This window comes from Pleurodeles waltl, chromosome 6, assembly GCF_031143425.1.
Source record: "Pleurodeles waltl isolate 20211129_DDA chromosome 6, aPleWal1.hap1.20221129, whole genome shotgun sequence".
In the NCBI taxonomy this organism is placed as follows: domain Eukaryota; kingdom Metazoa; phylum Chordata; class Amphibia; order Caudata; family Salamandridae; genus Pleurodeles; species Pleurodeles waltl.
Window position 1 is genome coordinate 1458402493 of NC_090445.1, and position 17404 is coordinate 1458419896.

The 17404-nt window shown below is 41.9% G+C and overlaps 1 protein-coding gene across 1 annotated transcript in view; it reads left to right on the forward strand.

Annotated features, from left to right (window-relative positions):
* The window catches only part of RHOBTB1 (Rho related BTB domain containing 1), a 202713-nt gene that overhangs the window by 18498 nt on the left and 166811 nt on the right, over positions 1–17404 (forward strand). Inside the window, exon 2 of the mRNA XM_069240919.1 lies at positions 3651–3730. The gene's annotated coding sequence lies outside the window, so the exon portion shown is untranslated. The remainder of the gene's footprint in view (positions 1–3650; positions 3731–17404) is intronic.

The following is a 17404-nucleotide window of genomic DNA, read 5'->3' on the forward strand; positions in this document are numbered from 1 at the left end:
CTTATGGGGGCTCCGTTCGAACCAATGCATTCTTGTTCTTTATGGTACCTGGTATTCAAAACTGTTTTCCTGGTGGCCATAACATCTGCCAGAAGGGTTAGCGAGCTTCAGGCTCTCTCTGTGGAAACCCCATACCTTTCTTTCTTTAAGGACAAAGTGGTGTTGAGGACCAAGGCAGCTTTCCTACCGAAGGTTGTTACACCCTTTCACCTGGGGCAGTCAATTACTTTCTCTTCCTTTTACCCTCCACCTCACCCATCCAAGGAAGAAGAGAGGCTCCACCGGCTGGATCCACGAAGAGCTCTGAGCTTCTACGTCGCCAGGACGAAAGAGTTCAGACAGGATGAACAGCCCTTCGTTGGATGCGTGGGGAAGAGGAAAGGTAGAGCGGTCCACAAGAGAACGCTATCCAGGTGGGTCATTTTATGTATTAAGATCTGCTATTCTTTGGCGAAGAGGGATCCACCTGTGGGGCTTCGTGCCCATTCCACCAGAGGCAAAGCAGCTTCATCTGCTTTGGCTAGAGGTGTTCCTGTGGCTGACATCTGCAGGGCAGCGACTTGGGCGTCCCTCCATACTTTTGCCAAACATTACTGTTTGGACTCTGAGGTTAGGAGGGATGGCCATTTTGCTCGCTCGGTGCTGCAAGATTTCTTGGTTTGACCATTCGGGCACCCACCACCGGAGGTTATACTGCTTGGGGACTCTATTCTTTAGGTGAGGAATCCACAGGTAGGTGTATCCATCAGAAGAATAAGTTACTTACCTTCGGTAACGCTTTTTCTGGTGGATACAGTAACCACCTGTGGATTCCTCACGGTCCCACCCGCCTCCCCGTTGCCTGACTGGTCAAGCCAAGATCTCTTTGGGTGTGTATCCTTGACCTTGTATATATATGTATATAGCTGTTTCATGCATATAGTTGTATTGATTGTATATACTTTACCTTTGCAAATTAAGATAGTGAAAAGGACATTTTGGACTGGGACTATACATACATATATTTATTTCTCTCTCGAATTGAGCGTTCATAACTGTTATTTATATTGAGTTTTATAATAAATGTTTTATTTTCATTTATTCTGGATAAATGTGTACTCTTTAGGTTTAACCTGTTCGCCTCTATGGCACGTAAAAAATGGTGATAACTGACGTCTGCACGTCGACGAGGGCTTCTTATTGCCTGGATAACGTCATGTGGCGTCGCGTGGAGTCGGGCGATTGTGACGTCATCGTCGACGTGCAGAGCTAGAAGAAATTTCTGTTGAGGGCTGGCGCGAGGGGAGAATTCTTTAGGTGAGGAATCCACAGGTAGTTACTGTATCCACCAGAAAAAGCGTTACCGAAGGTAAGTAACTTATTCTTCTGGTGCACATGGATCAGATTGTGTTGATGAACTAGTTTTTTTAATCAGTTTTTAATATTGTATTTATACGTACTTGTCTCATATGTTGAATGTCATATTTTGATCTTGTCACATCATTGTTACCAGTACTGGAGAAGAGTGCAGCAAAAAAAGACTTTATAATTATAAGCAATATTATTGGTTTTCCAGATTGCAAATACGTGGAACTCTACATTTGCTTAGGTACAATATTATGTTTCATTCATAATCCACTTTGCAGCCGGATATTACAATCAAATCCGCGATTGCTAGTCAGGAAGACAAGAGTTAGAAGTGTAACTGGTAGAGAAAAAGGAACAACAGATGAGGAAAAATAAGGCTGTGTCTCCGCTTTATCTGTGCTACCACATTCAGGGTTTTCATGCAGTCTCCTCAGAAAGGTATATCTTTGATGGTTCTTCAGGTGCTAGATCCAGAATCTTCCCTACTGCTCCAATATGTCCTATTTGTGCATGGTATTGGTGCATGTCCCAGGGACTATTATCATTTGACCTCCCCCCACTGTACTCCGAGGTACACTCTCTATGACCAAGACAGATCCATAAGAATATATTGCTACCATATCATGTCACTTACCTTCTACATAGCTGTTACATCTAGGTCCAGTGACCCTGTGTAATCATGACGGTCTCTCATTTGTTTATTCAGCAAGTGCCATTCCTAAGCTACTTGAACATGGTACCGAATAAAGAGATGACTTTTCTTTATGTGCTTGTAGAGCTGCTCTTAGTCTACAAAATGTAATTCACAAGGGCCCAAGTTCACAATAAAGTAGTAAATCTTCATGCATAAATGTTGTCTTACACAGGTGAAAATGTCCTACCTTTTGGAATTCACAAAGACGACAATAGTGTTTGTGGAAATCGGATTTCCATTTGAACATTTGCAGGCATACAACTGGCAATAATAACACAAAATGGTGTGGGGAAAACTAATTTATCTGGCTAGGGTGCATTACATCTCCTCTGCCAAAAAATCCTACCAATAGTACATATTGTTATAATTGTGAAGAAATAGATTCATCTATCTTGCCTAAGGCACCCAGATGTCCTGATGCAAGCGTGTGAGCTATTCTGTAAAGCAGTGGTGTGACAAAGGCCCCCGCAGCCCCCGCGGTGGGCGGGTGGGGAGGCAGCTCCAGGAGGCCCCCTTAACACAGTACATTGTGCACGGGTGGCAGGCCCCTTACTCGGTCCAGGGAGAGGGGCCCCCTCCAGGTACTTTGCATGGGGCCCCCTCAAGTTTCGTTATGCCACTGCTGTGAAGTCCTGAAACATGCTGACCTACAATAAACGGTGAACGCTTCATTTGTAATCCAGGATCTCGAATGTTTTACCTTTGTACAATTGAGCAATGAACCATGATTCATCTTCTCCAAAGATACTAAATGAAGTGTGGTTTTCTTATCCTGAAATTGGCGCCTGTCCACGGTATCCATTTCCATCAGTCTCTAGGTGCAGGGCGTCGCCTTGTTCCGTGACCCGTTCATGGCCCATCTCGCAAAGAGACTCTGCATCACTTAAGTCACGATTCTGTTCTGCCGTGTTGATTTAAGAATAATGGCATTAGTTCATCTGTATTAATGTTTGTTATGATACAAGGTGCAATTTCATTGGTTGGTAGACTATTTCAGGTGGTTTGTTAAGGCGGGCAGTTGCCCTTCGCATCAGTACTAGGGGAAACAAAAACAGAGCAATACTTTGAACAGGTTGAAGCATATGGGACTTTTGAAAATGTTTGCAGTTTATTCTAGATTTAAAGTATATCAACTACTATGTTAATGTTATATCTTTTCCTAAAGAGTTAAACTCCATTCATTTTTTGTCCCTTCATTGTCAAAAGACACCGTTTCGGTTTTCTTTATATTTATTGGTCTCCATACGATCATGAATGAGATAATAGAGTACAATTTGCACGGCAAACTAGTGCAATATTCAAGTCACAGGCCTTCCAATTGTTGATGATCGCTACTTATATTTATAGCAAACATGCGAACTGTTTCCTCTGCTTTTACGACATGTGACAGTTTTATACACAAGGGATCCACACGGTCCAAAAAAACCTGTTTTCCACTGGCGACAATCTAAATACCTGTTGTAAGCACCAATAAGTGAAAAAGAGTACACTTACTATTTGATAATACCACCTCTGCCACACCTGTAGGGAACATCAAGAATCTGCAAAAGTATAATGATATTCTTAATTCAACCATATGGTTTATTAATGGAGACACATTTATTTTCAGGTTAGCCACTGAGAAAGACCTTTCAGAAGATTAAAGCCCTTTCGCTCATTTGGTATCATGGCATTTCTTCTTGTATGGCCGTGAGTATTACTTTATGTGAAATATCATAATCATTTCTAAATAAAAAGGAATTAGGTTAGGTTGTGTTTTTCATGCAGCTGTCTTGGCATTATTATCTCACTATGAAACTGTGTCACCCCACTTGAGGGGCCTACCGGGCAGGCGGGAGCTACTGAGGCCCAACAGAGGAGGTTGAGGTCTTTGCCAATGTCGTCTTGGTGTCTGTCCTAGGGTCTACAAACTGGGCCAAGTACAACTCTTTCTGCACTTGCCTCCCAGAGTAGCGAGGTCAGGGAGGTAGTGTGGGGATGCAAACACTCAAATATAAAACACTCAACCTACACAAATGATAACTTCAGTGTCAAGCCCAGTGCTTATCGTTTTGCAAATAAAAGCTTTTTTAATTTCCCAACAGTACCAAACACTACACTATTTAACTTTATGGTACAAGTCAATGACAACTGGGAAGTCGTCCCCTTGTGGAGCTACACACTCCGAGTTCCCTCTGTGCTGAACCCACCCCAAGTGATCCCATATTGGCTGGTTCCACCAGTTCATAGTTGAAGGCAGATCAGATTCCTTACCCCTGGTGGTCTTGTGGGTATGCATCAGTTAATAATGCTCCTTTCAGAGCGTATCGGTCAGCCTTACTGTTCTTCCTGCTGCAGGCCTGCAGGGATCAAGGACAGCATCAGGGGTCTCTGCGTAGGCCAGGCATACCCTCATCTTTGAGAGACACAGCCACCCGGCTCTCTGCTTGCAATGCAGCTAGTTGAGTACAAAGAGCACAGATATGGCCCAGGCTGTGGTAGATCTGCGTGGTCATGAAATAGGTTAGGGTGATCAGTCACTTGGGCAGATGCAGGGTGGGCTGATGCCATCCTACAGCAGATGCAGCCATGACCAAGCCAATGTTGTTGCACTGCAAGTGCAGCCCCAATGATGTTGGTGTTCGACCTGGTAAACAGGCAGTTGCAGCACCAACCAGGCTGATGTTGCCGAATGGCAGATACAGCTCTGATTGGTCGAAATCTGCACATGCATAACGTGGGTGCTGGCAAAACCGGGCTCAAGAGTCCAGGCAGACCGTCTCTAGCATGAGTCACTCCTATCTCCCTTTAAGTAGAATGCTTCCTCTGTACATTCCACAGGGTCAGACAGACTCCTTTACTCTCTAGGCAGGCAGGCTTCTAGCAGAGACTTTTTAAGGCACAGGCAAAGGGGATTCTGGTCCAGGGCCCCACCCTTTCGAGGGGCCACCAAATGGATCCAGCTCTGTTCTCCACATGATCCTTCCCTGACGACCCTGAATGAACACAAATTGTTTTAAATAGCATTTTTCCTTAATTTATCTTTAATATTGGTAATGTGTGGGAGTCTACTACAGACATTTGGCAAAGAAATGTGTTTATGTTTTTCAAACCATGCAACATCCATAAAAAAGTTCCTTTTAGATCAAAACAAGACCTCACACATGGGAAATAGGTTTGTACTGCAGTTATTATTTGCAATAATGTTAGTGAGTTGCTGCTATATTACAATATTGAAAATACACATCACTATCCCTGAATACTAGATAGAAACACATTTAGAATTTGGACCAGTTTTCCTGTACCGTCAGCAAACTGGCCAAAGAGGTCATTAAAAAGCTGAAATTAGATCATAAATTCAAAGCTGTTCCAATTAGGGCCCCCAAAATATGTTTGGTCCAGGGCTCCAAAAACCCTTAAGATGTCCCTTGGTTCTAGGCATTCAGGTAAACCCTCAGCTTTTCCATCAAAAAGTGCAGACTTCAGATAATGTCCCCTCACCTCTGATGAACTGGCTGTCAGGCAGATACCATTCTAGGTCACTCAGCAACCTTCTGAATACTTTCTGAAGCACTGCAGTCATCTGTCATCAAGTACTTTGCACTGGAACAAAGTGGGGTGGCAGGGGTTCCAATTTTATACACAACTCCTACACACAGGATGTGGGTCCACAGTCTCTGACTTCAGAACCTTCAAGTGGCCTTCGAAAGGCTGCTCTCCAGATGCAGCTTTTGTGTAGAACGATGCTTTTTACTGCATCTAGCAAAGGAATCATCCCCATATGAAGCAACCAAAACACAAGCACAATGAAGTTGAGGTTTCTGTACCTAGCTGTCATTTGTCTCTCAGAAGAAGAAATCGGGGAAAACAAAATGGACCGACCTGACCTAGAAACATTCTCACAAAACACAACAAAAACTGAAGTTCCTCCCTTGAGCCACACTATCAGCCAAATGACGGTATGATCAGAAAAAGACAGCCTCTTGCCAACACAAGTACTCATGGCATTTCTAAAGTTAGCCTTGCCCCATCCTCGTCATTTCAGTGTGTTGGTCAGCAGTCTCCAGCCACAGAAATACAGGCAATACTCTTCCACTGTCTAGGGAAGCTGTCCTTTTTGATCCTGAGCTGTGCCGAATCAGGGGCATCTAAAATGGATCCCATTCACACACGAACAAAGCCTTACTACTGCACATGTGCTACAGTGCCACTGCAAATGCGTGCAGCAACGTGCAGAATGCCAGCGAAGGTTATGGGTATGCATATAACATCGGAATTTCACAAAAGAGGTGCATGTAAGTCACATTCTCAATAACTCAGATATAAAGTCTGATTAAACTGTAAACCTCAAAAAAACAGGCCCATATTTATACTGGTTTGCGTCAAAAATTTTACCGCCGGAAAACGCCATTCCTACGCGCTATGCAGGCGCCTTATTTAAGGAATGACATTAGCCGGCGCTGCGGACTGGTCAGAGTAAAAACAAAATGACTCAAACCAGGTTGCGCCGACGTAGGGGAAAATGGGGGTTGTGCGTCAAAAAATGGTGCAAGTCAGTTTTGAGGCAAAAATCCATTTTTTGACGCACAACCCCCATTGAAATGACTCCTGTCTTAGCAAAGACCATGGAAGTGAGCCCACACGTCCCTTAACGCCTGCCCTGACCCAGGTGTTAAAAAACGGCGCACATCAGGCTGTGCGCCGTTTTTCAAGGCCCACCACCACCTGTGCGTCAAAATGACACTGGAGTATAAATAAGGCACACAGGCCTTAAAGTCATTTTTCGGGTGGGAACGCCTACCTTGCATGTCATTAACGCAAGGCAGTTTCCCGCATCCCAAAAATGACGCACACAGAGGAATTTTGAAGTCCTCGGGCGTCAAAGTTTAAATATGACGCACGATTTGCGCCGAATGTGCGTCAAACTTTTTGACGCACATTCGGTGCAAAAATAGTATAAACATGCCCCACAGTGTGTTTCCACCACTGCTTTATGTGTGATACCCAGGACAGGGACACTTCTGGTGGGCCACTCCAGGTCACTCATCAGGTCCAGGATCCAACATAGTCTTAGACAGGCCTAGGCTCCTGCACTCACGCTAGACTACCATGATGCTAGGGCCAAAATAAATGTCAGGATACCAGATACACACACAATTGTGCACTCAGAGCAGGGGAACTCAGTGCTTAACCGAACAAGTTAGTACCAAACACCTTGAAAGAGCCTCAGACAACCATAGATATTACTATTACTATATGTAGTTATAATTCATGGTTTACTCTAGTGTGTTCTTGGGTGGAGAACATACTGTGGATTACCCAGCTATAATATCCATAGTAAATACCTCATTCTGAGTGTGGCAGTAGTGGTGGGGGCAGAAATCTGGTGTAATACCTGTTTGGGCAGTATTGAATCACTTTTTCCTGGTTGCAAGTTTGGGGTATGAAATGTCTAGTTTGAACTCTTTTAAGACAGGCTCTGACAGCAGAATATTAGCATTTTCTAAAATGTTTGAGCAGAAGGAGTGTCTCTATGTCAGGGCACCTGTGACTCTTCCTTCATAACTGGGTCATATTGCTCTGCTGATGTACCACACTTGTATTTGTTGTGTGTTTGTGAAAGTAAATACTTTGTAAATAAAAGGCTGTTATTTTGTGGTTTGTGGATGAACCTATAAGCTTGTATTTAGACAATGGTGCGGGGCGAGATGTGCAAGCAAACAAGCTTGCAAAAATATCCATGCTAGAAATGTTTATCATGGCATAAAATGGACACAGTAAATGAAGGGTCATGCAACAGGTTCTCCAGTTTTGGGGTCCCTTCATGCTTCAAAAAGTAACTAGTGTAGGCTTTAAGACACAGATGGCAAAGCAGTTAGAAGACCACGACATCTCGGGGGACGAGGGGCTGCTGAGGATGAACAGTTGTTTTTAGCTAGAGAGATACAAATGAGTACCCAAGGAAGATGTTGTGTACATACCCACAATAAGTCATTGCCTTACCTATCAAAAAACTTGCTGCTGTGTTATTTTATGCTATAGTCTGTTACATTACATTAGATTAAATAACTACGCAATGTGATGCTGGACTTGTGTAAAGCTATGCTGTTATTTTTCATGTTAGTTTTGTTACATTATATTACATTACACTATGAAATGCTACACTATATTATTTTATGTTTGTTATGGTATGTTTCATTACTTTGTGCAGTGCTACTCGATTTTATGGTTGTCATGTTATATTATGTTAGGGTGTGTTATGTTATTCCATGCTATGCTTATGTTATGTAATGCTATGGTATGCTACATTGTGTTATATTCAATTCATGTGCATGCAGTTTAAGTTGGGAATGGCTAGATGAAAAAGAGCCTTCGTGAAACAAAGTTGGAGGGCTTGATAGTGGAACAGGGCCAAATGTGTACAACTGTTTTTAGCAGTCGCAGAGATTCGCCTGTTTGTGCCCGCTAAAACAGCCTCTGACATGTACAAACTCTTTTTTGCAAGTTGGTAACTTATTACTGACTCGCAAAATAGGGTTTGCAAGTCACTATTAGGAAGGGGCAGGCCAAGGGCATACCTTCCGAATAGCGAGTCGCAGGGGGATGTACGGTTGTTTTGCAACTGGAATGCAGTTGCAAAACAATCGCAGTTTACCACCTGCTTCAAGTAGGTGGCAAGCCAGTCGCAAAGAGGAAGAGGTTCCTAGGGAACCCCTTCTTCTTTGTTAATAGTAGCAAAAATGTGTTTTTAAGAGCAGGCAGTGGTCTCACGGACTGTGGGACTGCCTACCCTTAAAAAATGTAACAGAAACGTTTCATTTTTCTTTTTTAAATGCAACCTGTTTTCTTTTAAGGAAAACGGGCTGCATTTAAAAAAAGGTTGCTTTATTTAAAAGCATATAAAGACATGGTGGTCTGCTGTCCCCAGCAGGCCACCATCCCTGTGTTATTGCCCATCCCCAGCGGGTCACAAATTGCGATCTGCCTCATGAATATTTGCGACCAATTGCGACCCTATTGGGAATCTATAAATATGTCTGTTGACACATTAGTACATTTCCGTTTGCGACTTGTAAATTGTGAGTCACAAAAGGAAATGGTTGTACAACCACCCCTGTCTCTGATTATGGATGGGAGGCCCTGGCTAACAGTGAAGCAGTTTATGGATCTGTAGTACAAATAATTGCATTGGTGCCAATATTTGCGTGAGGAAAGGAGTATTTTGGAACTATTACAAACCAACACAGTACTCATTTTACACATGAATCATTTTTCCTGGAGCCTCAGAGATTCGAACGAAGACAACTATCACACAAGCATCATTTAAAAATAGAGGAAACTGATTTTACACTTCCTATGTTACTAATCTATTGAAAATGGAACAATATAATTTGGCTTCATACATGGGCGTTTTTCGCTTTTTAAAATTGCACAAAATATTGTGAACTCATTCTTTAGATGTTTATCCTGATGCAAATATCGCTTGGTCCTTTCCCTATTACAGAAGCAGCGACTTCTGTACACATGTATTGGGCCCGTGTTTTTAAACAGCTACGATTCTGTTGGAGTTTATTTTTAAGAAAGGTTGGGGCACCTTCGGAGATAGAAATGAACTTAAAAGAGACACTGGCAGGAAGGCAGTAAAGTGCCCTGTGATTTTAAGAAATGTATTCAAACTATGCCTACCGGAAGTTTCATCATGTCGAAAACGTTGCTTAATAACAACAGAAGAAGCAAGTTTGGGATAGATCTGTTCCTGCAATTCCTGACAAACGCAAGAATTGTGCGGGGCATGTTTCTAGAACTCTTGTGCCATGACACTATTCTGTTACCTGCACACGTGATCCATCCGTCATGCTGACTTTTAGGTGGAAAACCTGATCTCCTATTTGTATATTTGCTATGCAGGTAGAATAGGTGCTCAGAGCAGGTTGGCAGCTGAAGCATGACTGTGTCCTTATGTGAGTGACGCATACAGTTAGTTGCATACAGTTGGAAGGTCAGCAGACAAGAAGTATGTTTCTTTTTTAATCTGTGAACCTCTGCCTCACCGGGAACTGCCTAGTTGTCCGACTAGTAGATCCTCTACATGAAGGAAGTGGAAGAGAAAGACAAGAGTTCTGCAGAGCTAAAGTGAAAAGAGGGGCCTTTTCTGTGTAAGTGTTTGGATGTGATCTGACCATGCAAGAGTACAGGTCACCTGACAGAGGGTAGAGGGATCTAAAGAAATACGATTTCTTATATGTGTGTGTGTTTGTGTGCGTACATGTGTGTGGCCACATAAGCTCATAACCGCTCATAACCATTTTCTCTTTCCTCAGAGAATTTCCATTTGATATAATTTCACCCTCCCCAGTTACCTGAGACTTGGACCTCCAGCCTTTTGGATAAATTGTTATAGAAAGATAATTTAATGATCTGTATGAAGCCTGTATGAGAGGCGTGATGGTAAAGGTATATGTTACATACTTGAAGCTGTTGTAAAATCATGGACTGCTACATGAATTCTGTTTACTGCGGTAAGAGCATTTAGTATGTGTTTAGAAGACCTTCCTGCTGTCACCCTCGATTAGCACTGGGCAATGAAATCACCCTGTATGAGGTGCTGGTGTGTTTTGCATCTTTCCTAATGGCAAAGATTCCTTTCTGATCCAATCTTTGCAGTTAGCCTGTTTTTGGCAGGGGAATGTTGGCCTTGCAACAGGGTAAAGATATGAAAAGAGATGGCAATGTAAGAACTAAGCCAAGTTCCCTGGCTGAACTTAGCTTGAGCCTAGTTTCAGGTTACGGATTTGTAATACACTAATACTTTGACTGCATGTTTCTGAGTTTGTATTTAATGTTAATATTGTCTTTGAGATTTGCCATGCAGTTGCTGTGCTCAACTAACTAGAAGTTATATTTGTGTGTGGAAATTTCAAATATCCATGAAGATAAAAAGAGTATTTTGTAATTAGGAACCACACTTATTGTTCAAGATTTGATTGTAAGTGATTTTTAGACATTTAGCGCCAATTTGTATTCAATTAATAACAAAAACACTGTTTCTTAGGCACCTATGCGTATATGGAAAATAACCTCTTGTTATCTCTTTGTGGCTGATAACTCTGGTTACCTGCCCCATTAGCATTACCACCTCAGATCTAATCAAAGCCACATATGAAACCTGTACTCCTAATGTAATCTGGGTTTAACCATTGTTTTATTTGCTACTATTTTATTTGCTACTATTTACTTGGAAATACTAACTTTTTCTTTTATATATCATTAAACATGCTTGATCCATCAGGGTATACATTTTAGTCATTTTCTGATTTATAGCGCTAACACAGCAATCAGAATTATTTTTGAGACTATGTTGGGAGGGAGGAGATATGTAAAATAAAACTCTGCCTAAGGTGGCAAAAATCCATGCACTTTCCCAATGTGAACATGCAATTGTATTTGACAGACAGCCATCAAGGGAAGTAAACTTCGCAAACACTTACTGCATCACCTTGGGGTGGACCTCAGTGTACACACTCATTTTGTGATTATGGTTTTGTTGTGCTATCATTTTCACCTTGGAGAGGGGAAGCTTCATAGGTTTAATTTCACCAGAGCTTGGAATCTGTTTCCCATACTCAGGCATCAAGAATGTTTTGACTTTTATTTTTACTTTTTATGATATAGTGTTGAACTATTAGGTTGTATCACGTGTACAACAAAGTATCCTGTAGTGTTGCAACCTTTAGTTTTCAAAGATAGGATTTGGCAGGTCAACATTTCCTTGGCAGAAAGCAGCCTCTAAGGGATCCAATAATTCCAACAAGAATGTTGATTCTCATAATTTTTATGTTTAGAGAAATGTGATTTTATTAAAGACAAGGAGGCTAGCATTATACATTAATCCTTTATTCATTACTTCCAAGCAGCCTATTTAAAGCTCCATATTAGAATCAAATATGGTAACGTAACAAAAAGAACTTTCAGTCCATAAAACTCCCTTGTACTACACACTCTTCCTCTTTTGGTGCTGTTTCGAATCTTCTGTATCCTCCGCAAACATATCCTCAATTTTCTACAAGAAATGTTTTGGCGAAATGTGCCATAACAAATAAGACATACATAAACATTTGTTGACATTTGCCTCAACTGCAATAATTTTAATATCTATAAACAAAGTAAAAGTAATCAAAGAGAAAAATAATTGTTAAATTATTCCATTTTCCTTTGTTTTCTTTTTTTTTACTCCTTCCAAAGGGAATGGATGGTGGGATAATACTAGCCTTCTTGTCACGATTCTCTAAAGTTTATTTAAAACTATGAGAATCAACATTTTATGGCAAGACAGGAGGCTAGCATTATGCATGTTAAAAGCTCCTCAACACAGAGCTACAGACATGCTCTAGAGGTTTAAAGTAAAATCTCCTGAATACCTCAGGGTTAGACCAGTCTGCTGCCTTTAAAATCTCCTCTAATCTACTTAGTTTATAAAAAACCTGTGCGGACATATAGCTCCTCTTAAAGAATGAGATTGTAATCTTTCTATATCCACACCTGCTTCTTTCACAACATTATTCACCCATCAGGCAATGGTCGCTACCGAAGCAGCTCTATAAGGTTTCACATATGAAATCAATAACTGAGTGACACCATCCGCTCTAAACTCCTCCATCCTTTTTTCATATTCTCTCATACATTCGACCACACACATTTTGGTTTCTCTTCAAAATATGGATAAAGCACTGACTCTGTCATGGTTTTAGTTCTCCTACATATCTAAAATAAAACTCCCTCTGGCTGATAAAACCTACCCTTCAAATCTAATGCATGAAAAGCAGAAACTTTTCTAAGAGAAATGAAACATAATAAAGTTGCCAACTTCCATGATAATTCTCTCAGATCTAAATACCTATTTGAGGGCCATCTGTCGAATAAAATCAGAAGCAAATTCACATCCCACAATTATCAAATCTTTACTTGGGTGGTCTCTTCAAACGAATACTCTTCATCACTCCACATACCATAGTAGTCCTGCTTACAGATAAACCCTACACTAAAGAATGTCCTGCTGAAATAACTGATCTGTAACAATTCCAAATTCTATACGCTAATCCCTTATCATATAATTCTGCTAGGAAATTGGCCACTTCCACATTGCCAGCCTCTACTTGATCCAGATTCTGTTCCAAGCACAACTTTCCAAGCTCCCGTTTATTTTCTCCTTGTACCTGGAGGTCATGACTCATCGAGGAGTTCTGAAGCCTTAACCGAAAGTCTTCTGAATCTTTCTGATCTCTTGATATCCTTCATACTAGAAGTTTTAGAGTACCCTCCTCCACAAGAGGATGTTCTCCCCTATCCATACCTTTCAACATTCCAGTATGACATTCCACTCCACCACTGCCATTTATAAAACTGTGGGTAAAGAATTTGAGTATGCCAGAAAGAGGTTACTAGAATTATTTGCAACTCTGTCTCCTCGCATGCAGTAAAACTCTCTCAATCAAAGAAAAAGGCAGGACTGCAAAACCGTTCCTGTTTGTCCAATCCTGAGTAAAAGCATCGACTGCGAATGCCTCCAGATCTGGACGCCAACTGAAATAATCTCCCTTTTGAGTAGTCAAAGAGAAGCAAATACGTCTATCTCTACTGGACCTAGACAACATTCTATTTCCTTTAAAAATGATCTGTTCAACATCCATTCGCTGTAATCCCTTATGTGACGTGAATTCCAATCTACAATTGAATTCTCCTTCCCTGGTAAGTACTGAGCAAACATTGCTGTCTCTTTTTCCTGACTAAACTCCCACTGCTCCTTGGCTATCTCTATTAACTTCTTGGATCTGCTTCCACTCAGCCTGTTTACATATGATACTGTTGTAACATTGTCCATCCTCAGCAGTACTGAACAACCTTGTAACGTATCTCTGAAACTCTGCAAGGCAAAAACTCCAGCTTTCATCTCTAAAAAATGTATGTGTTTTTGGTTCTTTGACAAATTCCACCTTCCTCCTGTTTCCTGACCTTTGCTCATTGCACCCCAACCAAAGGTGCTTGCATCTGAATGTACACATAATCTGTGACTGCCCCAAACACTGCTCTTCCATTCTATGCTTCCAAGCTTTCTAACCACCAGGTCAACTCCTCCCTTGCTTCTTCCAACATTTTCACCTTGTCTCATACCATAAGCCTTTGATAAACCTGAAGCCTTCAATTTCTGAAGAGTCCTGTAATGTAAAGGCACTGGGAATATTGACTGAATCGAAGAAAAGAGTCCTATCACACAAGCTACATCCCTCAAAGAAACTTCCTGTTTTATACATAATATTTTTATCAGTTCTACCTTTGTGTCTGGTAACTTGAGCTGCACCTTTACTGTGTCCACAATGAAACCTAAAAATTATATGTGCTGTTTTGCTTCCAAAATGTATTTCTCCAGATTCACTATGAAACCCAGCCTTTCTAAAGATTGCTTCACCATTTGCAAGTGTTTCTCTAAAATTCCCTTGTCCTGATTCATGATGAAAATATCGTCTTACTGCCTTCTCCAAAAAGAAGACATTTAGGGCCAGATGTAGCAAGGGGTTTTATCCATTCTGTGTCTATGGGAAAATGTGTTTGTACATATGGCCCTTAGTATCTTCACCACGTTCTTTTTTGGCTAATTTACTCAATTTAGGGCTCAATCTAAACAAAACTGCTTTCTTTCTTTCTGCCACAAGGCTTGCAATGGCATTTACTCTGAATCAAATCGTCCCCTGAATCCAAACTCTGTGGAGTTCCAGGTCAATATCACCTCCATACTAAATCAAATATACGGGTTACAGGACCCAATACATCCAATAGCTTGTTCCAGCGAGCGTTCCAGACGTTTTTCCTTGGATCTCTTCCAAGCTTGAATAAATAAGTAATAAATTCTGGATCCAAATTAGGGGTCATTGTGATCCTTTTGCCAATAATAGGCCTAAAACACTCAGCCCTCATAATGTTTATCTCTTCTTTTTCCAAGAGCTTCCTTATCTTACTTTTAACATATTCCGTTACATTACCCAAAGGCCACCAGTCTGAACTCCTGGGATGCCTAATTTCCTTAGGATCAAACAATTTTTGGCCTAAAGGGTCTGTTTTCTGTAAGGAGATCTCACTAGCTCTAAACTCTGAATCAGTTACAATATCCCTTCTTCATAATCCATATGGGAAACATATTCATCATATTCAGGATTGGTCTCTTTTCCTCTAATAACATGACAGAATGCACATGCAGGGTTAACCCGCCCTGAACTTGTGCCACTTTTGGGCACCTTCACTTGCGTGTCGCGTTGGACTCCATACTTTGAAGATATGAAGACCTCCTTAACAATTAAGTGTTTCTTTTTTCGCAAACACTTACTACCTGGATCTTTATTAGAAGAAGAACTCTCTTCCTCAGACAAGGTCCAATACTCTTCCTCATCATCTTGCCCCTTTCTCTTCTTACTTTTAAGATAATACATAGTGTTTCTTACACGCTCTCTTTCAACTCTCATTCTTTCTTCCTGTAAATTATTTTCTTACTTGTCCCTGCCATTTAAAAAAATTATTCTTATTTACTCTATTAATTGCCTTAAACACTTTAAAATAATCTCAAAGGACTGTAAAAAACTAAACTGACTAAACCCTCAGGAACAGCCTGTTATGAAAAAAAGTCTGTGCATTCTAGTCAGCCTCAAAAAAGAACCAAAGTGATATAATGATGTTGATAGTAAACACAATGCAGCGTAGTGCATTTCCTGTATGATCTGCACGCCCTTTGTTACCATAAGGAAAAATCCCCATATTCATCTACTGTGAGTATTTTCCATTATTATTTATTTACTTTTCCTTAAGTTTTACAAAACACTAAGGCCCTCATTATGACATTGGCGGTAAATCCCACTTATTGCCACGCTGACGGCCGACAACTTACTGCAGCGGATATCCGTTCACCATATTATGACACACACACACCAATCCGTCAGTATTCAGCCACATACACAAATCCGCCAGCCCAAAGGTCAGTGATAAACTGGCGGTATCAAAACCCACACCGTTACGCCAACAGAACAATGCCCACCACATATGACCCACGAATCACCACGACGGACATTCAACGGCGGTAAACCATTGGTGATACATACCGCTGCGCACTGAATGGACACCCACATACAAAACAACACCACATTGGACAATTCAAACAACACACATCTGACACCCATACACACACCACACCCACACCACTATAAAACACGCACCCACATTACCCACAACCCTTTACAAACAAAAATTACTGGCAGGAGATTGACATCAAGACCACTTACACACTAGAGCCACACACTATTCATACCTATACACCACTCACGCACTCCAAATCACACACCCCAAGACATTACCCAACACACCTCGCCAACACACATCACACAACAACCATGGCACCACAAAGACACCCCCGTTTCACAGAGGAGGAGCTAGGGGTCATGGTGGAGGAAATTGTCCGGGTAGAGCCACAACTATTTAGAACATAGCTGCAGCAGATATTAATAGCCAGGAAGATGGAGCTATGGCGGAGAATCGTGGAAAGGGTCAACGCTGTGGGACAGCACCCGAGAACTAGGGATGACATCAAGAAGAGTTGAAACGACCTACGGGTGAAGGTATGTTCCATAGCAGCAAGACACCAGCGCACTATCCAGAGGACTAGCGGTGGACCCCACCTCCTCCCCCACAACTCACAGCAAGGGAGGAGCGAGCCTTGGCAATACTGCATCCTGAGGGCCTTGCTGGAGTCGGAGTCGGACTGGACTCTGGTAAGTCAACTCTCTACTATTATCAACCCCCTACCTGCATGCAATCACATACCCCCAACTTCACCCCCATCACTCCACAACATCCCACACACCCCACCATCACAACCCACTCATCCCAATGCCAAGCCCTGCAGGCTGCATCAATGCACGAACACCCCTTACAGCCCTGCATGGGCACCCATCACTAAAGCATGCACACCATAGAGAATTAACTATCCCACCATACACTAACATACACAAGTAAAAGCTGTCAGGGAAAATCCAACCATAGAGGGGAAGCCACGGATGTACAATATGTCATACATATTAACCATAACACATCATTTACATCCCCACAGGTACCCCAGCCAATGTAACCGGAGAGGAGGTGCCAGCACTATCCAGTCCCCCACAGTGATGACAGCAACTCTGCTCTTCAGGATCTGGATGACCTACCTGGCGCATCAGGGACCATTGGACTGCCGGTTCCCCAAGCCCAGTCACACACCACCACAGAGCCTCCCCATCAGGAAACACCACCACAGCCCCCACCCAGCGTACCCATACCTCTGTCCCCAGGACACGTCAATCAGCAGTG